Source organism: Triticum dicoccoides, chromosome 2A (genome assembly GCF_002162155.2).
Source record: "Triticum dicoccoides isolate Atlit2015 ecotype Zavitan chromosome 2A, WEW_v2.0, whole genome shotgun sequence".
NCBI lineage: Eukaryota > Viridiplantae > Streptophyta > Magnoliopsida > Poales > Poaceae > Triticum > Triticum dicoccoides.
This window is the reverse complement of record NC_041382.1, coordinates 44960335-44985561: the sequence shown is the minus strand read 5'-3', so window position 1 is coordinate 44985561 and position 25227 is coordinate 44960335.

Sequence of the window (25227 nt, the reverse complement as noted above, 5' to 3'; positions counted from 1 at the left end):
GCCCTCTCCCGATGAGAGGAGCGTTGGTGATGACGATGGTGATGATTTTGTTGGGTTTCGTAGTAATTTCAAAAAAATTCCTACGCACACGCAAGATCATGTGATGCATAGAAACGAGAGGTGAGAGTGTTGTCTATGTACCCACGCAGACCGACTGCAGAAGCGTTGACACAACGTAGAGGAAGTAGTCGTACGTCTTCACGATCCAATCGATCAAGTACCGAAACTACGGCACCTCCGAGTTCGAGCACACGTTCAGCTCGATGACGATCCCCGGACTCCGATCCAGCAAAGTGTCGGCGAAGAGTTCCGTCAGCATGATGGCGTGGTGACGATCTTGATGCACTACAGCAGCAGGGCTTTGCCTAAACTCCGCTACAGTATTATCGAGGAATATGGTGGCTGGGGGCACCGCACACGGCTAAGGAATAGATCACGTGGATCAACTTGTGTGTTCTAGGGTGCCTCTACCTCAGTATATAAAGGACTAGAGGGGGGAGGCTGGCCGGCCAAGCTTGGCGCGCCAGGAGAGTCCTACTCCCTCTGGGAGTAGGATTCCCCCCCCCCAATCCTAGTTGGAATAGTATTCGCGGAGGGGGAAAAGAGGAGGAGGGGGCCGGCCACCTCTCCTAGTCCTAATAGGACTAGGGGAAGGGGGAGGCGCGCAGCCCATCTAGGGCAGCCCCTTCTCTTTTCCACTAAGGCCCACTATAGCCCATATAGCTCCCGAGGGGTTCCGGTAACCCTCCCGGTACTCCGGTAAAATCCCGATTTCACCCGGAACACTTCCGATATCCAAACATAGGCTTCCAATATATCAATCTTTATGTCTCGACCATTTAGAGACTCCTCGTCATGTCCGTGATCACATCCGGGACTCTGAACAACCTTCGGTACATCAAAATGCATAAACTCATAATATAACTGTCATCGTAACCTTAAGCGTGCGGACCCTACGGGTTCGAGAACAATGTAGACATGACCGAGACACGTCTCCGGTCAATAACCAATAGCGGGACCTGGATGCCCATATTGGCTCCTACATATTCTACGAAGATCTTTATCGGTCAGACCGCATAACAACATACGTTGTTCCCTTTGTCATCGGTACGTTACTTGCCCGAGATTCGATCGTCGGTATTCCAAACCTAGTTCAATCTCGTTACCGGCAAGTCTCTTTACTCGTTCTGTAATACATCATCCCGCAACTAACTCATTTAGTTGCAATGCTTGCAAGGCTTAAGTGATGTGCATTACCGACAGGGCCCAGAGACACCTCTCCGACAATCGGAGTGACAAATCCTAATCTCAAAATACGCCAACCCAAAATCTACCTTTGGAGACACCTGTAATGCTCCTTTATAATCACCCAGTTACGTTGTGACGTTTGGTAGCACCCAAAGTGTTCCTCAGGCAAACGGGAGTTGCATAATCTCATAGTCATGGGAACATGTATATGTCATGAAGAAAGCAATAGCAACATACTAAATGATCGGGTGCTAAGCTAATGGAATGGGTCATGTCAATCAGATCATTCAACTAATGATGTGACCTTGTTAATCAAATAACAACACTTTGTCCATGGTTAGGAAACATAACCGTCTTTGATTAACGAGCTAGTCAAGTAGAGGCATACTAGTGACACTAAGTTTGTCTATGTATTCACACATGTATTATGTTTCCGGTTAATACAATTCTAGCATGAATAATAAACATTTATCATGATATAAGGAAATAAATAATAACTTTATTATCGCCTCTAGGGCATATTTCCTTCAGTCTCCCACTTGCACTAGAGTCAATAATCTAGATTATACAGTAATGATTCTAACACCCATGGAGCCTTGGTGCTGATCATGTTTTGCTCGTGGAAGAGGCTTAGTCAATGGGTCTACAACATTCAGATCTGTATGTATCTTGCAAATCTCTATGTCTCCCACCTGGACTAGATCCCGGATGGAATTGAAGCGTCTCTTGATGTGCTTGGTTCTCTTGTGAAATCTGGATTCTTTTGCCAAGGTAATTGCACCAGTATTGTCACAAAAGATTTTCATTGGACCCGATGCACTAGGTATGACACCTAGATCGGATATGAACTCCTTCATCCAGACTCCTTCATTTGCCGCTTCCGAAGCAGCTATGTACTCCGCTTGACATGTAGATCCCGCTACGATGCTTTGTTTAGAACTGCACCAACTGACAGCTCCACCGTTTAATGTAAACACATATCCGGTTTGCGATTTAGAATTGTCTGGATTAGTGTCAAAGCTTGCATCAACGTAACCATTTACGATGACCTCTTTGTCACCTCCATATACGAGAAGCATATCATTAGTCCTTTTCAGGTATTTCAGGATGTTCTTGACCGCTGTCCAGTGATCCACTCCTGGATTACTTTGGTACCTCCCTGCTAGACTTATAGCAAGGCACACATCAGGTCTGGTACACAGCATTGCATACATGATAGATCCTATTGCTGATGCATAGGGAACATCTTTCATATTCTCTCTATCTTCTGTAGTGGTCGGGCATTGAGTCTTACTCAATTTCACACCTTGTAACACAGGCAAGAATCCTTTCTTTGCTTGATCCATTTTGAACTTCTTCAAAATTTTGTCAAGGTATGTTGTTTGTGAAAGTCCAATTAAGCGTCTTGATCTATCTCTATAGATCTTAATGCCTAATATGTAAGCAGCTTCATCGAGGTCTTTCATTGAAAAACTCTTATTCAAGTATCCCTTTATGCTATCCAGAAATTCTATATCATTTCCAATTAATAATATGTCATCCACATATAATATCAGAAATGCTACATAGCTCCCACTCACTTTCTTGTAAATACAGGCTTCTCCAAAAGTCTGTATAAAACCAAATGCTTTGATCACACTATCAAAACGTTTATTCCAACTCCGAGAGGCTTACACCAGTCCATAAATGGATCGCTGGAGCTTGCACACTTTGTTAGCTCCCTTTGGATCGACAAAACCTTCTGGTTGCATCATATACAACTCTTCTTCCAGAAATCCATTCAGGAATGCAGTTTTGACATCCATCTGCCAAATTTCATAATCATAAAATGCGGCAATTGCTAACATGATTCGGACAGACTTAAGCATTGCTACGGGTGAGAAGGTCTCATCGTAGTCAATCCCTTGAACTTGTCGAAAACCTTTTGCGACAAGTCGAGCTTTGTAGACAGTAACATTACCATCAGTGTCAGTCTTCTTCTTGAAGATACATTTATTCTCAATTGCTCGCCGATCATCGGGCAAGTCAACCAAAGTCCATACTTTGTTCTCATACATGGATCCCATCTCAGATTTCATGGCTTCAAGCCACTTTGCGGAATCTGGGCTCATCATCGCTTCTTCATAGTTCGTAGGTTCATCATGATCTAGCATCATGAATTCCAGAACGGGATTACCATACCACTCTGGCGCGGATCTTACTCTGGTTGATCTACGAGGTTCAGTAGTATCTTGTTCTGAAGTTTCATGACCATTATCATTAACTTCCTCACTAACTGGTGTAGGTGTCACAGGAACAGTTTTCTGTGATGTACTACTTTCCAGTAAGGGAGCAGGTACAGTTACCTCGTCAAGTTCTACTTTCCTCCCACTCACTTCTTTCGAGAGAAACTCCTTCTCTAGAAAGTTTCCGAATTTAGCAACAAAAGTCTTGCCTTCGGATCTGTGATAGAAGGTGTATCCAATAGTTTCCTTTGGATATCCTATGAAGACACATTTCTCCGATTTGGGTTCGAGCTTATCAGGTTGAAGCTTTTTCACATAAGCATCGCAGCCCCAAACTTTCAGAAACAACAACTTTGGTTTCTTGCCAAACCACAGTTCATAAGGCGTCGTCTCAACGGATTTTGATGGTGCCCTATTTAACGTGAATGTGGCCGTCTCTAGAGCGTATCCCCAAAACAATAGCGGTAAATCAATAAGAGACATCATAGATCACACTATATCTAGTAAAGTACGATTACGATGTTCGGACACACCATTACGCTGAGGTGTTCTGGGTGGCGTGAGTTGTGAAACTATTCCACACTTTTTCAAATGTACACCAAACTCGTAACTCAAATATTCTCCTCCACGATCAGATCGTAGAAACTTTATTTTCTTGTTACGATGATTTTCAACTTCACTCTGAAATTCCTTGAACTTTTCAAATGTTTCAGACTTATGTTTCATTAAGTAGATATACCCATATCTGCTTAAATCATCTGTGAAGGTGAGAAAATAACGATATCCGCCACGAGCCTCAATATTCATCGGACCACATACATCTGTATGTATGATTTCCAACAAATCTGTTGCTCTCTCCATAGTACCGGAGAACGGTGTTTTGGTCATCTTGCCCATGAGGCACGGTTCGCAAGTACCAAGTGATTCATAATCAAGTGGTTCCAAAAGTCCATCAGTATGGAGTTTCTTCATGCGCTTTACACCGATATGACCTAAACGGCAGTGCCACAAATAAGTTGCACTATCATTATCAACTCTGCATCTTTTGGCTTCAACATTATGAATATGTGTATTACTACTATCGAGATTCAATAAGAATAGACCACTCTTCAAGGGTGCATGACCATAAAAGATATTACTCATATAAATAGAACAACCATTATTCTCTGATTTAAATGAATAACCGTCTTGCATTAAACAAGATCCAGATATAATGTTCATGCTCAACGCTGGCACCAAATAACAATTATTTAGGTCTAATATTAATCCCGAAGGTAAATGTAGAGGTAGCGTGCCGACCGCGATCACATCGACTTTGGAACCGTTTCCCACGTGCATCGTCACCTCGTCCTTAGCCAATCTTCGCTTAATCTGTAGCCCCTGTTCCGAGTTGCAAATATTAGCAACAGAACCAGTATCAAATACCCAGGTGCTACTGCGAGCATTAGTAAGGTACACATCAATAACATGTATATCACATATACCTTTGTTCACCTTGCCATCCTTCTTATCCGCCAAATACTTGGGGCAGTTCCGCTTCCAGTGACCAGTCTGCTTGCAGTAGAAGCACTCAGTTTCAGGCTTAGGTCAGACTTGGGTTTCTTCTCTTGAGCAGCAACTGGCTTGCCGTTCTTCTTGAAGTTCCCCTTCTTCTTTCCTTTGCCCTTTTTCTTGAAACTAGTGGTCTTGTTGACCATCAACACTTGATGCTCCTTCTTGATTTCTACCTCCGCAGCTTTCAGCATCGCGAAGAGCTCGGGAATAGTCTTGTTCATCCCTTGCATATTATAGTTCATCATGAAGCTCTTGTAGCTTGGTGGCAGTGATTGGAGAATTCTGTCAATGACACAATCATCAGGAAGATTAACTCCCAATTGAATCAAGTGATTATTATACCCAGACATTTTGAGTATATGCTCACTGACAGAACTGTTATCCTCCATCTTGCAGCTATAGAACTTATTAGAGACTTCATATCTCTCAATCCGGGCATTTGCTTGAAATATCAACTTCAACTCCTGAAACATCTCATATGCTCCATGATGTTCAAAACGTCGTTGAAGTCCCGATTCTAAGCCGTAAAGCATGGCACACTGAACTATCGAGTAGTCATCAGCTTTGCTCTGCTAGACGTTCATAACATCCGGCGTTGCTCCTGCAGCAGGCCTGGCACCCAGCGGTGCTTCTAGGACGTAATTCTTCTGTGCAGCAATGAGGATAATCCTCAAGTTACGGACCCAGTCCGTGTAATTGCTACCATCATCTTTCAACTTTGCTTTCTCAAGGAACGCATTAAAATTCAACGAAACAACAGCACGAGCCATCTATCTACAATCAACATAAACAAGCAAGATACTATAAGGTACTAAGTTCATGATAAATTTAAGTTCAATTAATCATATTACTTAAGAACTCCCACTTAGATAGACATCCCTCTAATCCTCTAAGTGATCACGTGATCCAAATCAACTAAACCATGTTCGATCATCACGTGAGACGGAGTAGTTCCATCGGTGAACATCGTTATGTTGATCATATCTACTATATGATTCACGCTCGACCTTTCGGTCTCCGTGTTCCGAGGCCATATATGTATATGCTTGGCTCGTCAAGTATAACCTGAGTATTCCGCGTGTGCAACTGTTTTGCACCCGTTGTATTTGAACATAGAACCTATCACACCCGATCATCACGTGGTGTCTCAGCACGAAGAACTTTCGCAATGGTGCATACTCAGGGAGAACACTTCTTGATAATTTAGTGAGAGATCATCTTATAATGCTACCGTCAATCAAAGCAAGATAAGATGCATAAAAGGATAAACATAACATGCAATCAATATAAGTGATATGATATGGCCATCATCATCTTGTGCTTGTGATCTCCATCTCTGAAGCACCGTCGTGGTCACCATCGTCACCGGCGCGACACCTTGATCTCCATCGTAGCATCGTTGTTGTCTCGCCAATCTTATGCTTCCACGACTATCACTACCGTTTAGTAATAAAGTAAAGCATTACATCGCGATTGCATTGCATACAATAAAACGACAACCATAAGGCTCCTGCCAGTTGCCGATAACTCGGTTACAAAACATGATCATCTAATACAATAAAATTCAGCATCATGTCTTGACCATATCACATCACAACATGCCCTGCAAAAACAAGTTAGACGTCCTCTACTTTGTTGTTGCAAGTTTTACGTGGCTGCTACGGGCTTAAGCAAGAACCAATCTCATCTACGCATCAAAACCACAACGATAGTTTGTCAAATAGACTCCGTTTTAACCTTCACAAGGACCGGGCGTAGCCATACTTGGTTCAACTAAAGTTGGAGAGACAGTCGCCCGCAAGCCACCTATGTGCAAAGCACGTCGGGGAAACCGGTCTCGCGTAAGCGTACGCGTAATGTTGGTCCGGGTCATCTCATCCAACAATGCCGCCGAACCAAAGTATGACATGCTGGTAGGCAGTATGACTTATATCGCCCACAACTCACTTGTGTTCTACTCGTGCATATAACATCAACATAAATAACCTAGGCTCGGATGCCACTGTTGGGTTTCGTAGTAATTTCAAAAAAATTCCTACGCACACGCAAGATCATGTGATGCATAGCAACGAGAGGGGAGAGTGTTGTCTACGTACCCACGCAGACCGACTGCGGAAGCGTTGACGCAACGTAGAGGAAGTAGTCGTACGTCTTCACGATCCAACTGATCAAGTACCGAAACTACGGCACCTCCGAGTTCGAGCACACGTTCAGCTCGATGTCGATCCCCGGACTCCGATCCAGCAAAGTGCCGGGGAAGAGTTCCGTCAGCACGATGGCGTGGTGACGATCTTGATGCACTACAGCAGCAGGGCTTCGCCTAAACTCCGCTACAGTATTATCGAGGAATATGGTGGCTGGGGGCACCGCACACGGCTAAGGAATAGATAACGTGGATCAACTTGTGTGTTCTAGGGTGCCTCTACCTCAATATATAAAGGACTAGAGGGGGGAGGCTGGCCGGACAAGCTTGGCGCGCCAGGAGAGTCCTACTCCCTCTGGGAGTAGGATTCCCCCACCCCCCAATCCTAGTTGGAATAGGATTCGCGGAGGGGGAAAAGAGGAGGAGGGGGCCGGACACCTCTCCTAGTCCTAATAGGACTAGGGGAAGGGGGAGGCGCGCAGCCCATCTAGGGCAGCCCCTTCTCTTTTCCACTAAGGCCCACTATGGCCCATATAGCTCCCGGGGGGTTCCGGTAACCCTCTCGGTACTCCGGTAAAATCCCGATTTCACCCGGAACACTTCTGATATCCAAACATAGGCTTCCAATATATCAATCTTTATGTCTCGACCATTTCGAGACTCCTCGTCATGTCCGTGATCACATCCGGGACTCCGAACAACCTTCGGTACATCAAAATGCATAAACTCATAATATAACTGTCATCGTAACCTTAAGCGTGCGGACCCTACGGGTTCGAGAACAATGTAGACATGACCGAGACACGTCTCCGGTAAATAACCAATAGCGGGACCTGGATGCCCATATTGGCTCCTACATATTCTATGAAGATCTTTATCGGTCAGACCGCATAACAACATACGTTGTTCCCTTTGTCATCGGTACGTTACTTGCCCGAGATTCGATCGTCGGTATTCCAATACCTAGTTCAATCTCGTTACCGGCAAGTCTCTTTACTCGTTCTGTAATACATCATCCCGCAACTAACTCATTTAGTTGCAATGCTTGCAAGGCTTAAGTGATGTGCATTACCGAGAGGGCCCAGAGATACCTCTTCGACAATCGGAGTGACAAATTCTAATCTCGAAATACGCCAACCCAAAATCTACCTTTGGAGACACTTGTAATGCTCCTTTATAATCACCCAGTTACGTTGTGACGTTTGGTAGCACCCAAAGTGTTCCTCCGGCAAATGGGAGTTGCATAATCTCATAGTCATAGGAACATGTATATGTCATGAAGAAAGCAATAGCAACATACTAAACGATCGGGTGCTAAGCTAATGGAATGGGTCATGTCAATCAGATCATTCAACTAATGATGTGACCTCGTTAATCAAATAACAACACTTTGTCCATGGTTAGGAAACATAACCATCTTTGATTAACGAGCTAGTCAAGTAAAGGCATACTAGTGACACTAAGTTTGTCTATGTATTCACACATGTATTATGTTTCCGGTTAATACAATTCTAGCATGAATAATAAACATTTATCATGATATAAGGAAATAAATAATAACTTTATTATTGCCTCTAGGGCATATTTCCTTCAGATTTCCCCCTCCGGGAGGGAAGTTTCCCCGGCAGAACAGCTCTGTCGGAGCTCTAGATTGGATCCGGCAAGGTTCCGCCTCGTGGCGGCTGAGTCTCGTCCCAAAAAGTTCCTTCTATTTTTTTCTCATCGAAAGACCTCATATAGGAGAAGATGGGCATCGGAGAGCCACCTGGGGGGCCACGAGGTAGGGGGGCGCGCCCCCCACCCTCGTGAGAAGGGTGTGGCCCCCCTGGCCTTCATCTTTGGCGTGGATTTTTCTTTATTTTTTTTAAGACGTTCCGTGGAGTTTCAGGACTTTTGGAGTTGCGCAGAATAGGTCTCTAATATTTGCTCCTTTTCTAGACCAGAATTCCAGCTGCCGGCATTCTCCCTCCTTGTGTAAACCTTGTAAAATAAGAGAGAATAGCCATAAGTATTGTGACATAAAGTGAAATAACAGTCCATAATGCGATAAATACCGATATAAAAGCATGATGCAAAATGGACGTATCATCCACCACCACCAATTGCGGCCGCCACCCCTCCTCCACCGCTCCCCACTGTGGCCACTACCACCCCCTCCTCCACCGCCCCCAACTGCGGCCACCGCCCCAAGCTTCATGGCTGGCAGTCGACACGACAGTTCTTCGATGCGGCCCAAGGACGGCCGCCGCAGCAGAGCTTCTCCGGTAGCGCGGCAGCTGGAGATGCCCTCAGGTTAGTATCAGATTCTATGCCTAGAGTAGGATATTTTGCACAAATGTAGGAACTATGCACAAATGCGATTAAAAGTAGTAGAGGAAGATGGTCTTGTTTAGTAATGCCTAGAGTAGTATGGAAGTTTGGAAGTTTGGAGTAATGCCTAGAGTGTTTGTTTGACTTTTAGTTTAACTAAACGAGTAATAGGAGTTTAGTTGCTACTGTTCTGATTTAATTTTACGACTGATGATCATTGTAAATACTAGTAATGTGCTATGGCCAATATATATAGAACAGATTCAGCACTGCATATGCTTGTCATCGGTAAGTGATTTTCCATGGAGAATAAGGTTGTGGATGCTTTGGTTTTGACTCCTATGTTTGACTGGTTTAGTTTTAGTTAAACCGAATGAGTGCTCGAAGTATTTAGTTTCAGTTGAAACTATTTCTCCAAACTTCTTGTCTCTAAACTAATGCTTGTCGTCGGTAAGTGGTTTGGCGTGGGGATAAGGCTGTGGATGCTTTGTTTTTGCCGAAGGATCGGCACCTCTATGCTTGTGCTTTTTTAGATAAATACTAGAGTAGATCAATGAAACTATATACTTGTTCTTATTTCCTTGTCAGTGCTATGGCATTAGTAAATGGAACTATATATCTGAGACTTGATTGAGCTATTTGTGTTATTTTTTGCCATATATGATATGACACTTAGATTAGGAAGATTTTGCTTTGGAACTAAGAGTAACCATATATATTTTGTTTTTCATATTCTGATGGGAGCAATGGTAGTAAGTACCGGAGAGTCCCGATTGGTAGGACCGAGTCGTCCGCCTCCCATCAGGCCACAACCGAGGCATCATCATCATCGGATGGCGATGTCGGAGTGGACTTAGATACACCAGATCTGCTCGCTGCCGAGTCGAGCGACATGGAGGCCTCGGACGGCTCGGGGTCTACCTCGAGCAACATTTCCAAGAGGAAGAAATCCGGGCGTGGTCCGGGGAAGGTCCCAGAACCAACTGCTGCTAGCAACCGTCCTGTCATTTGCCCGACAGGAGAGGGGTAAGCAAGCATTTCATTTGCATCATATTTTGGATGCCACAGCTTTGACACTCACATATGCTTGTCTTTTATATCATGCAGTCAGTGGGAATTTATCCCGACACAACCTAAGGGGGCACGCCTGCCGAACCACATCATCGGCTCCCTCTTGAGGAAGCACTTCCCTGGATTGTCCAAGCCGGGTGATTACGATCCGCCGTTGCCAGGTTTAACATGGGAGCATTACCTACACAACAAGGATGAGCACGATGTCACCATGGCCACTCGGGTCATCAATGCTTTTTTGTAAGTATCTTCGCTCCGACCACTGCATTTTTCCATATCCAAATCCTTTCTTGCGTGGATGGTGAGAATATGCCATATGCTTTCTTGTAGCAAACATTTTCTTGCGTGGATGGTGAGCAGCAGAAGGCGATCAAAGGCATCGTGAAATCTGCCTGAAAGATACTCTCTGACACCAAGCACACGCTGCGGTACAAAGCCGTGATGCTGTGTCGGCCACTCGATGAGAAGGGAGAGAAGATGACAAGGAAGACTGCTTGCCAGACCAACTTGTCGCGAGAAGAATACCTGTCAGTGGCAAGTGACTACATTGGTTGCTAGTACTTTGATTCATCCCTCTTGTTCCTCAATTATTTGATTTTGTCTGACTAGGTGAAGGAACCCTGGATGAAGGACGATTGTTGGGAGGCCCTGGTTGACATGTGGTGTGACCCAGCATGGCAGGCGCAACATGTGGAGAAGGGAAACGAACGAGCCAAAATGCCAGGCCCGGCTCATGTCCAGGGGAGCCGAAACCTAACCACTCTCAAGCAACACATGATATGTGAATTAAGATGTTAACTTTTTCGCACGATGCATCTTGGTTCATTCAACTTGATGGTTAATTTTGCAGGAGGGAAGGTTGGTTGCCCGTCCACATCATGGAAGCCTGGAGAGAAGGCCACAAGGTGAAGGATGGCGCTGAGTTCTGCAGCGAGTCGGCGGAGGAGAAGTGGGGGACCTTCAAAGAGGTCTTCCAGGAGGTGCACGGGCAGGAAGCCGAACCTACGTCCAAGCCCCTTGATCCTGAGCTTCTCATCATTGCTGGCAAGGGGAAGGGCCATGGCCGCCACCTCCTTTGCAATGGGGCGATCACCACCTCCTCGCATCGCAAGCTGCACGAGATACGCGCGTCAAGCACCAGCTCAACTCCGTCCATACGGAGTCGCCCAACCGCCGCATCACGTGAGATAGCGCGTCTCAAGGTTAGCATCCTAACCTTTCATTTATGTCCATGCCTCGAAATAGCACCGTTCCAACCTATATGGGCCTAATGCCATGTTACAAGATTTAATGGCGCAGTGGGCTGTTGAAGAGGAGCAAAGGCGGCAGGCTGAGCAGGAGTCTAGAGAAAAGGAACGGGAAGACACGAACAAGAGGTTGAAGCTGCTTGAGGATCAACTACAGGTAGAACATTATCTAAACTAGAGTAGAAGATTCATTACATAGGGACAAACCACCCTCACGTGACTCTACTCTTTTAGGTTCTTATGCAATCTCGAAGCAGTGCAAGTGATGCCCCTCCTCCTCCTCCGGAATGTTAAGCCGATGGCCCCTCCTCCTCAAGATGATCTATATATGAACAAGTGTACTTCTGTTGTGACGTGCACGTGTTTTGCAAGTAGTGACAATATGTATGAATTTGCGACTTGTGTGTGACGTCTACTAGGATAATACATTCGACTTGTGTGTGACAATATATGGACTATCCCTAATTATGCCTATATGTGTGTGGACTAGATCAAATTATGCCTATATATGATCAAATTATGCCTATATATGTGTGGACTAGATCAAATTATGCCTATATATGATCAAATTGCACTGTAGTTGTTTTTATCTGTAGGGATCGGAAAAGAAATAGCTTGACAGCAGAATGGATGGGAAAGATTTCCGAGAGCAACACTCGGAAAACGATATACTACCGAGAGCTCCTCTCGGAAACATGGTCGTCTGGGACACTACTGTTGTGCCACAACTTTTCCGAAAACAGCTCTCGGAAAAGAAAGCGAGCATTGCCGAGACTAGCTCTCGGCAAAGCTATGTAAACTGTCAGCCCCCATGTGGGCCACGCTGTCGTACTGGTCAGAAGGATTGCCGAGAGCCGCTCTCGGCAAAGATATCGTCATTTTTTCAAAAATATTTAGCAAGTTATTTAAAACTTTTACTGATAAATGTGACCAGTGGGACCACATGTCAGTTAGAAAGAACACATACAAAAAAATAGGATGTTGCATATGTTTTGCCGAGAGTGACACTCGGCAAAATACGCAGTAACTGACGGAGCCGTCTGTTGCGGACGGGCATGCCACGTGGCTCCTCTTTGCCGTGAGCGGCTCTCGGCGTCTGCAGGGTTTGCCGTGCGGTGCCTCTTTGCCGTGAGGCAGTGACGGCAAAGTTGGCAGTTTGCCGTGAAGGTGGGTTTGCCGAGAGTGACACTCGGCAAAGCTTAATTTGCCGAGTGTCCGTATTTTAGCACTCGGCGAAGAGTATTACACCCGGCGTACGTGAAAATTCCAGTAGTGCCAAAGGCAATTGAAAACATCAATGTGCCACATTAGTCATGTACATGACGACCTTGGCAGGCATAATGTCATGTGCAGGGTATGCACTTTCGAATCTGCACCCGCTTTTCACCGATGAGGCGATGACAACAACTTTTGTTTTTAAACTTTATTGATTTTTGGCGAGATCAGCTCAAGCTATGGTACGAGCGCTCTCATACTTCTAACCATGGAGGCCCTTCTCATAAAAGATGGTGCCTGACTCGCATTTGATCTGGGGCACAGAAGAATGGGTTAGTAGCACTCGGAGGAGATGCCTCTGGGTTATTACCGAAACAGGTTCCTCCCGTTTTGTATTTCAAAGCATCAACCAACAATATAAACGCGATGCTGGGGTGAGCAGCACAATAAGCCTAAAGAAGAAAGAAAGTAAAAACAAATGCCAACAACGACAGCTCGACTAAGCGCGGAAGGCCCGCCACCGCTGCGCCCTCCAGAGACACTACACCACAGCTCGAGGTTCCGAGTGCCGCGTACCAAGCAGCACCTCCAAGAAGGTATGCGACATCGACGACGCTGCTGCCCGGACGAGTCCTAGGGTTTCTCCCGGTACGCGGAGGGAAGTGGAGAATGGCTACCGTCGACACCCTTCAAGAAGGAATGGTGGCACCCGCCGGTGTCACCGCATCGGAGCCGGACGAGCCGGCAAGGATTTCTCCCCCACGCCAAACACCACCGCCCATCCGAAGCCTACCAACCAAACCACCGCCCAATGCGCCATCGCGGTTGCGCCGCCACCCACGCCGTCTCACTATGAGCACCAACACGAGGCCGAGAAGATCGGAGAGAAGCGCCACACGACGAGAGCAACAGCACCAAGGCCGAGCGGGAGGGAACCACCTCCACCGCCGTCGTGCGAGAAGCCCGCGCCTCCGGCACCGTTGCGGTAGCCGACCGGACACGGCAGTGGGGCATACCAGGCCACCCCTGGCCCGGCCAGGCCCGAAACGAGCCCGCTAAGCCCTGCCAATAGTGCTGCAGCAGGCTGGCGTCGGCACCGCCAGCCCCCGTCGCGCAACGCCGCTCCCCCGCCTCCCGGGAATCACGCCGCCGACCCGCCCCGCTGCCGGCCTGGCCAAGACCAGATGGGCCCCGTAGGGCCTAGATCTGGGCCAAGCTCCGCCGCCAGGACGTGCCGCAGCACCACCCCGCCGCCAACGACGATGCCGCCGTCCAGCCGCTCACCCACCCTGCGATGAGGCACCCCGCCGTCAGCAAGACCGTCACCGCCGAGGAACACCCCCCCGGCGCAGCTCCGCCCCGCGCCAGAGAGCCACCGGGAGGGGAAAGGCAGGGGGCCGCCACCAGCGACGGCGGCGGGGAGGAGGGGAAGAGGGGGGCTGGAGGGGGGAGAGATCTGGGCGCGGGCGCCCGCCCGCGGGGGCGGCGCGGTCGCAAGAGGGGGAGGGGAGTGAAGGGGTATGGCTTGGCTTCCCTTTTCCTATTTCCCAAGATGACTTCTGCGCATATATGTATAAGTGTTTGCGTCTTTCACATCGGCTTGGGTCACATATATGTTTTACATTTGACACAATATATTTTTCCTAAATTTCTTGATCAAATAGTAATCAACTGAATTATGAGCACACGTGTTGCTGGAAATATCAGCGCATTTTTTATTAATCTAATCCACGAGCAGATAATAAACATGGCAATCATAGTATGCAACTCATACTGATACCTAATTATGAAGGAATCATACCCTCCGGTTGGCCAGGCTAATGCGGTGGCGGCGGCTGCAGCCTCTGCATCATCCGTGGCCTTCTTGGCGGCGGACATGGGGTCGATGCATGGGAAGACGGAGATGGGGATGGATCGGGAGCAGTCGAGCCGAGACGCTCCCCAGAAACATTATCGCCGTTCTCCGGGGCAGGATCTCGAATGACGGGGTTCCGGAGGCACCTGCTCTCCCGACTAACCGTGCACGCGGTCGTCGGGATGGGATCGCCGAAAGCAACACAGTGAGAGGAACAGTAGATGATGGCTAGGCTTATGCAGGAGGGAGTGAGTGGGTTTTGGTTCACTCCACATGCCAGCGCAGCCCACAGTCCAATGTCTCAGACTATGGCACTTTTGTTAGCGACTCGTTAATTAATCCAATGAGTGAGTTTTGGTTCACTCCACATACCAGCACAACACACAGTCCAACGTCTCGAAGAGTGGAACTTTCGTTAGCAACTTGTTAATTAATCTATAATTAATTAACCATTTCTGACGGAAAAATAAGGCTTGGCTCAATCCCGCAACATGCGCCGTGCGTGTCGTGACGAAGAGAGGCAGGCGGCGGACGTGGAGCGTGCGTGTACAGCTCCTCTTCCCAAGCTTCTAATGGCATGTGGTAGCACAGACCTTATAAAGGGGCCTCATTCTTACTACACTAGCAGTATGGTACTAAATTTCCGACCACTTGCCATGCACCTATATGGGCCTTCGAGATTAACCAGGAATGATTATCGTATATGGGCCAAAGCCCATCTATAATCCAACAATGCCCCAGGCACATTAGTCTGTCAACTGTTCCAAAGAATGTTTTGATATACTAGAATTTTCAGTGGAGACCGTTAAGTTGAACTTTCACCTAGAGCAACGGTTAGACTTCTTCACAACTGAGCAATGGACTATGCCTTGAATTATCAGTTTACCATGCAGAAGTTTCGCTAGTTGTCAGCTGATACTAGGCTGCTGAAGGCTGACACCACGGGTGGAGATTATTAGTCATACTCTTGACCTATTCATATGCTTCCTAGAGATTACACTATCTCATAGAGTGTGACCAACTGTCAGGCTCACATAGGTCTATTCCTCCAAAGAAAGCTCTGTAGGATAGTAGCTTCCTTACACAAGCTTTGGAACACATTAAGACAAAAGTCACGTTGCCTTAAAATTTACGACAGTATTGCGTCTCCAACGGAGTGGGTTAGTAAGGATACTCTTCTGAGTTGACCGCTAGATTGTATTTCCAGGTCCTAATTCACAGGATCTCCGTCACATAGGTTGGGTTACCCCCACGACAACTTACATGGGGCTCATACCCTCCCTCGATGCATTTTCTATCACAACCCGTGATAGACCTTTTATAAAGGGATCTGCCAGCTTCTTAGCCGTCTGTATATAATCCAAGTATCCAACGCTATTACTCCGGAGTTTCTTGAATGCCTGACATGTTTCAATCTTCTTCTTATATGCTTTGTGGATTGCATGTTGTCCTTTGAACTCTTTGCATTGACAATTACCGTCTGATTGTCACGGTTCATAAGGATAGTCGGAACTGGCTTATCAACCACTAAGAAATCCATCAAAAGCTCTTGAGGCCATTCTGCTTCGACGCATGATATGTCTAATGTTGTCTGTTCTGCTTCCATAATTGATCTCATTAAGATCGTCTGCTTGCAAGACTTCCAGGAAAGAGCAACACCACCAAGTGTGAACACATATCCACTTGTGGCTTTCATCTCATCAGCATCAGATATCCGATTCAAATCACTATACCCCTCAAGTACCGTCGGGTACCCAGTATAGTCAATTCCGTAGTTCACACTACCTTGCAAATAACGCATGACTCACTCAATAGCATGTTAATGCACATCTCCTAGATTGGAAATAAACTGGCTCAGTTTGCATACAGCAAATGAGATGTCGGGTCGAGTAGAACAAGCTAGGTACATAAGGGTGTTGGGGAACGTAGTAATTTCAAAAAATTTCCTACGCACACACAAGATCATGGTGATGCATAGCAACGAGAGGGGAGAGTGTGATCTACGTACCCTTGTAGACCGACAGCGGAAGCGTTAGCACAACGCGGTTGATGTAGTCGTACGTCTTCACGGCCCGACCGATCAAGCACCAAAACTACGGCACCTCCGAGTTTTAGCACACGTTCAGCTCGATGACGATCCTCGGACTCCGATCCAGCAAAGCGTCGGGGAAGAGTTCCGTCAGCACGACGGCGTGGTGACGATCTTGATGTTCTACCGTCGCAGGGCTTCGCCTAAGCACCGCTACAATATTATCGAGGATTATGGTGGAAGGGGGCACCGCACACGGCTAAGAAAACGATCACGTGGATCAACTTGTGTGTCTAGGGGTGCCCCTGCCCCCGTATATAAAGGGGCAAGGGGAGGAGGCTGGCCGGCCCCTATAGGCGCGCCAGGAGGAGTCCTCCTCCTAGTAGGAGTAGGACTCCTACTAGGAGGGGGAAAGAAGTGGGGAGGGAGAAGCAAAGGGGGGCGCCGCCCCCCTCTCCTAGTCCAATTCGGACCAAGGGGGGAGGAGGTGTGCGGCCCACCCTGGCGCCCTTCTCTCTCTCCACTAAGGCCCATATGGCCCATTACTACTCCCGGTAGGGTTCCGGTAACCCTTCGGCTCTCCGGTTTTCTCCGAAATCACCCGGAACACTTCCGGTGTCCAAATATAGCCGCCCAATATATCAATCTTTATGTCTCGGCCATTTCGAGACTCCTCGTTATGTCCGTGATCACATCCGGGACTCCGAACTAACTTCGGTACATCAAAACTCATAAACTCATAATATAACTGTCATCGAAACCTTAAGCGTGCGGACCCTACGGGTTCGAGAACAATGTAGACATGACCGAGACATGTGTCCGGTCAATAACCAATAGCGGAACCTGGATGCTCATATTGTCTCCCACATATTCTACGAAGATCTTTATCGGTCAGACCGCATAACAACATACGTTGTTCCCTTTGTCATCGGTATGTTACTTGCCCGAGATTCGATCGTCGGTATCTCAATACCTAGTTCAATCTCGTTACCGGCAAGTCTCTTTACTTGTTTCGTAATACATCATCTCGCAACTAACTCATTAGTTGCAATGCTTGCAAGGCTTATGTGATGTGCATTACCGAGATGGCCCAGAGATACCTCTCCGACAATCGGAGTGACAAATCCTAATCTCGAAATACGCCAACCCAACATTTACCTTTGGAGACACCTGTAGAGCTCCTTTATAATCACCCAGTTACGTTGTGACGTTTGGTAGCACACAAAGTGTTCCTCCGGCAAACGGGAGTTGCATAATCCCATAGTCATAGGAACATGTATAAGTCATGAAGAAAGCAATAGCAACATACTAAACGATCGGGTGCTAAGCTAATGGAATGGGTCATGTCAATCACATTATTCTTATAATAATGTGATCCCGTTGATCAGATGACAACACATGTCTATGGTTAGGAAACATAACCATCCTTGATTAACGAGCTAGTCAAGTAGAGGCATACTAGTGACGTTTAGTTTGTTTATGTATTCACACAAGTATTATGTTTCCGGATAATACAATTCTAGCATGAATAATAAACATTTATCATGATATAAGGAAATAAAATAATAACATTATTATTGCCTCTAGGGCATATTTCCTTTAGTCTCCCACTTGCACCAGAGTCAATAATCTAGATTATACTGTAATGATTCTAACACCCATGGAGCTTTGGTGCTGATCATGTTTTGCTCGTGGAAGAGGCTTAGTCAACGGGTCTGCTACATTCAGATCTGTATGTATCTTGCAAATCTCTATGTCTCCCACCTGGACTAGATCCCGGATGGAATTGAAGCGTCTCTTGATGTGCTTGGTTCTCTTGTGAAATCTGAATTCCTTTGCCAAGGCAATTGCACCAGTATTGTCACAAAAGATTTTCATTGGACCCGATGCACTAGGTATGACACCTAGATCGGTTATGAACTCCTTCAGCCAGACTCCTTCGTTTGCTGCTTCCGAAGCAGCCATGTACTCTGCTTCACATGTAGATCCCACCACAATGCTTTGTTTAGAACTGCACCAACTGACAGCTCCACCGTTTAATGTAAACACGTATCCGATTTGCGATTTAGAATCGTCCGGATCAGTGTCAAAGCTTGCATCAACGTAACCATTTACGATGAGCTCTTTGTCACCTCCATATATGAGAAACATATCCTTAGTCCTTTTCAGGTATTTCAGGATGTTCTTGACCGTTGTCCAGTGATCCACTCCTGGATTACTTTGGTACCTCCCTGCTAGACTTATAGCAAGACACACATCAGGTCTGGTACACAACATTGCATACATGATAGAGCCTATGGCTGAAGCATAGGGAACATCTTTCATTTTCTCTCTATCTTCTGCATTGGTCGGGGATTGAGTCTTACTCAATTTCACACCTTGTAACACAGGCAAGAATCCTTTCTTTGCTTGATCCATTTTGAACTTCTTCAAAACTTTGTCAAGGTATGTGCTTTGTGAAAGTCCAATTAAGCGTCTTGATCTATCTCTATAGATCTTAATGCCCAATATGTAAGCAGCTTCATCGAGGTCTTTCATTGAAAAACTCTTATTCAAGTATCCCTTTATGCTATCCAGAAATTCTATATCATTTCCGATTAGCAATATGTCATCTACATATAATATCAGAAATGCTACAGAGCTCCCACTCACTTTCTTGTAAATACAGGCTTCTCCAAAAGTCTGTACAAAACCAAATGCTTTGATGACACTATCAAAGCGTTTATTCCAACTCCGAGAGGCTTGCACCAGTCCATAAATGGATCGCTGGAGCTTGCACACTTTGTTAGCTCCCTTCGGATCGACAAAACCTTCCGGTTGCATCATATACAACTCTTCTTGCAGAAATCCATTCAGAAATGCAGTTTTGACATCCATCTGCCAAATTTCATAATCATAAAATGCGGCAATTGCTAACATGATTCGGACAGACTTAAGCATCGCTACGGGTGAGAAGGTCTCATCGTAGTCAATCCCTTGAACTTGTCGAAAACCTTTTGCGACAAGTCGAGCTTTGTAGACAGTAACATTACCGTCAGCGTCAGTCTTCTTCTTAAAGATCCATTTATTCTCAATTGCTTGCCGATCATTGGGCAAGTCAACCAAAGTCCATACTTTGTTCTCATACATGGATCCCATCTCAGATTTCATGGCTTCAAGCCATTTTGCGGAATCTGGGCTCATCATCGCTTCTCCATAGTTCGTAGGTTCATCATGATCTAGTAGCATGACTTCCAGAACAGGATTACCGTACCATTCTGGTGTGAATCTTATTATGGTTGATCTACGAGGTTCAGTAGTATCTTGTTCTGAAGCTTCATGATCATCATCATTAGCTTCCTCACTTATTGGTGTAGGTGTCACAGAAACTGGTTTCTGTGATGTACTACTTTCCAATAAGGGAGCAGGTACAGTTACCTCATCAAGTTCTACTTTCCTCCCACTCACTTCTTTCAAGAGAAACTCCTTCTCTAGAAAGTTTCCGAATTTAGGAACAAAGGTTTTTCCTTCGGATCTGTGATAGAAGGTGTATCCAATAGTTTCCTTTGGATATCCTATGAAGACACATTTCTCCGATTTGGGTTCGAGCTTATCAGGTTGAAGCTTTTTCACATAAGCATCGCAACCCCAAACTTTTAGAAACGACAACTTTGGTTTCTTGCCAAACCACAGTTCATAAGGCGTCGTCTCAACGGATTTTGATGGTGCCCTATTTAACGTGAATGCGGCCGTCTCTAGAGCATAACCCCAAAACGATAGCGGTAAATCAGTAAGAGACATCATAGATCGCACCATATCTAGTAAAGTATGATTACGACGTTCGGACACACCATTACGCTGTGGTGTTCCGGGTGGTGTGAGTTGCGAAACTATTCCGCATTGTTTCAAATGTAGACCAAACTCATAACTCAAATATTCTCCTCCACGATCAGATCGTAGGAATTTTATTTTCTTGTTACGATGATTTTCAACTTCACTCTGAAATTCTTTGAACTTTTCAAATGTTTCAGACTTATGTTTCATTAAGTAGATATACCCATATCTGCTTAAGTCATCTGTGAAGGTGAGAAAATAACGATATCCGCCACGAGCCTCAACATTCATCGGACCACATACATCCGTATGTATGATTTCCAACAAATCTGTTGCTCTCTCCATAGTACCGGAGAATGGTGTTTTTGTCATCTTACCCATAAGGCACGGTTCCCAAGTACCAAGTGATTCATAATCAAGTGGTTCCAAAAACCCATCAGTATGGAGTTTCTTCATGCGCTTTACACCGATATGACCCAAACGGCAGTGCCACAAATAAGTTGCACTATCATTATCAACTCTGCATCTTTTGGCTTCAACATTATGAATATGTGTGTCACTACTATCAAGATTCAATAAGAATAGACCACTCTTTAAGGGTGCATGACCATAAAAGATATTACTCATATAAATAGAACAACCATTATTCTCTGATTTAAATGAATAACCGTTTCGCATCAAACAAGATCCAGATATAATGTTCATGCTTAATGCTGGCACCAAATAACAATTATTTACGTCTAATACTAATCCCGAAGGTAGATGTAGAGGTAGCGTGCCGACCGCGATCACATCGACTTTGGAACCATTTCCCATGCGCATCGTCACCTCGTCCTTAGCCAATCTTCGCTTAATCCGTAGTCCCTATTTCGAGTTGCAAATATTAGCAACAGAACCAGTATCAAATACCCAGGTGCTACTGCGAGCATTAGTAAGGTACACATCAATAACATGTATATCACATATACCTTTGTTCACCTTGCCATCCTTCTTATCCGCCAAATACTTGGGGCAGTTCCGCTTCGAGTGACCAGTCTGCTTGCAGTAGAAGCACTTAGTTTTAGGCTTAGGTCCAGGTTTGGGTTTCTTCTCTTGAGTAGCAACTTGCTTGCTGTTCTTTTTGAAGTTCCCCTTCTTCTTTCCTTTGCCCTTTTTCTTGAAACTAGTGGTCTTGTTGACCATCAACACTTGATGCTCCTTCTTGATTTCTACCTCCGCAGCTTTCAACATTGCGAAGAGCTCGGGAATAGTCTTATTAATCCCTTGCATATTATAGTTCATCACGAAGCTCTTGTAGCTTGGTGGCAGTGATTGGAGAATTCTGTCAATGGGGCAATCATCTGGAAGATTAACTCCTAATTGAATCAAGTGATTATTATACCCAGACATTTTGAGTATATGCTCACTGATAGAACTGTTCTCCTCCATCTTGCAGCAATAGAACTTATTGGAGACTTCATATCTCTCAATCCGAGCATTTGCTTGAAATATTAACTTCAACTCCTGGAACATCTCATATGCTCCATGACGTTCAAAACGTCGTTGAAGTCCTGATTCTAAACCGTAAAGCATGGCACACTGAACTATCGAGTAGTCATCAGCTTTGCTCTGCCAGACGTTCATAACATCTGGTGTTGCTCCAGCAGTAGGCCTGGCACCCAGCAGTGCTTCCAAGACGTAATTCTTGTGTGCAGCAATGAGGATAATCCTCAAGTTACGGACCCAGTCCGTGTAATTGCTACCATCATCTTTCAACTTTGCTTTCTCAAGGAACGCATTAAAATTCAACGGAACAATAGCACGGGCCATCTATCTACAATCAAACATAAATAAGCAAGATACTATCAGGTACTAAGTTCATGATAAATTTAGGTTCAATTAATCATATTATTAAAGAACTCCCACTTAGATAGACATCCCTCTAATCCTCTAAGTGATTACGTGATCCAAATCAACTAAACCATATCCGATCATCATGTGAGATGGAGTAGTTTCATTGGTGAACATCACTATGTTGATCATATCTACTATATGATTCATGCTCGACCTTTCGGTCTCCGTGTTCCGAGGCCATATATGTATATGCTTGGCTCGTCAAGTATAACCTGAGTATTCCGCATGTGCAACTGTTTTGCACCCGTTGTATTTGAACGTAGAGCCTATCACACCCGATCATCACGTGGTGTCTCAGCACGAAGAACTTTCGCAACGGTGCATACTCAGGGAGAACACTTCTTGATAATTAGTGAGAGATCATCTTATAATGCTACCGTCAATCAAAGCAAGATAAGATGCATAAAAGATAAACATCACATGCAATCAATATAAGTGATATGATATGGCCATCATCTTCTTGTACTTGTGATCTCCATCTCCGAAGTACCGTCATGATCACCATCGTCACCGGCGCGACACCTTGATCATCATCGTAGCATCGTTGTCGTCTCGCCAATCTTATGCTTCCACGACTATCGCTACCGTTTAGTGATAAAGTAAAGCATTACAGCGCAGTTGCATTGCATCAATAAAGCGACAACCATATGGCTCCTGCCGGTTGCCGATAACTTGGTTACAAAACATGATCATCTCATACAATAAAATTTAGCATCATGTCTTGACCATATCACATCACAACATGCCCTGCAAAAACAAGTTAGACATCCTCTACTTTGTTGTTGCATGTTTTACGTGGCTGCTACGGACTTAAGCAAGAACCAATCTTACCTACGCATCAAAACCACAACGATAGTTTGTCAAGTTGGTGCTGTTTTAACCTTCGAAAGGACCGGGCGTAGCCACACTCGGTTCAACTAAAGTTGGAGAAACTGACACCCGCTAGCCACCTTTATGCAAAGCACGTCGGGAGAACCGGTCTCGCGTAAGCGTACGCGTAATGTCGGTCCGGGCCGCTTCGTCCAACAATACCGCCGAACCAAAGTATGACATGCTGGTAAGCAGTATGACTTATATCGCCCACAACTCACTTGTGTTCTACTCGTGCAAATAACATCAACACATAAAACCTAGGCTCGGATGCCACTGTTGGGGAACGTAGTAATTTCAAAAAAATTCCTACGCACACACAAGATCATGGTGATGCATAGCAACGAGAGGGGAGAGTGTGATCTACGTACCCTTGTAGACCGACAGCAGAAGCGTTAGCACAACGCGGTTGATGTAGTTGTACGTCTTCACGGCCCGACCGATCAAGCACCAAAACTACGGCACCTCCGAGTTTTAGCACACGTTCAGCTCGATGACGATCCTCGGACTCCGATCCAGCAAAGCGTCGGGAAAGAGTTCCGTCAGCACGACGGCGTGGTGACGATCTTGATGTTCTATCGTCGCAGGGCTTCGCCTAAGCACCGCTACAATATTATCGAGGATTATGGTGGAAGGGGGCACCGCACACGGCTAAGAAAACGATCACGTGGATCAACTTGTGTGTCTAGGGGTGCCCCCTGCCCCCGTATATAAAGGAGCAAGGGGAGGAGGCCGGTCGTCCCCTATAGGCGCGCCAGGAGGAGTCCTCCTCCTAGTAGGAGTAGGACTCCTACTAGGAGGGGGGAAGAAGTGGGGAGGGAGAAGGAAAGGGGGGCGCCGCCCCCCCCCCCTCTCCTAGTCCAATTCGGACCAAGGGGGGGAGGAGGCGCGCTGCCCACCCTGGTGCCCTTCTCTCTCTCCACTAAGGCCCATATGGCCCATTACTACTCCCGGTAGGGTTCCGGTAACCCTTCGGCTCTTCGATTTTCTCCGAAATCACCCGGAACACTTCCGGTGTCCGAATATAGCCGTCCAATATATTAATCTTTATGTCTCGACCATTTCGAGACTCCTCGTTATGTCTGTGATCACATCCGGGACTCCGAACTAACTTCGGTACATCAAAACTCATAAACTCATAATATAACTGTCATCGAAACCTTAAGCGTGCGGACCCTACGGATTCGAGAACAATATAGACATGACCGAGACATGTCTTTGGTCAATAACCAATAGCGGAACCTGGATGCTCATATTGGCTCCCACATATTCTACGAAGATCTTTATCGGTCAGACCGCATAACAACATACGTTGTTCCCTTTGTCATCGGTATGTTACTTGCCCGAGATTTGATCGTCAGTATCTCAATACCTAGTTCAATCTCGTTACCGGCAAGTCTCTTTACTCGTTTCGTAATACATCATCTCGCAACTAACTCATTAGTTGCAATGCTTGCAAGGCTTATGTGATGTGCATTACCGAGAGGGCCCAGAGATACCTCTCCGACAATCGGAGTGACAAATCCTAATCTCGAAATACGCCAACCCAACATTTACCTTTGGAGACACATGTAGAGCTCCTTTATAATCACCCAGTTACGTTGTGACATTTGGTAGCACACAAAGTGTTCCTCCGGCAAACGGGAGTTGCATAATCTCATAGTCATAGGAACATGTATAAGTCATGAAGAAAGCAATAGCAACATACTAAACGATCGGGTGCTAAGCTAATGGAATGGGTCATGTCAATCACA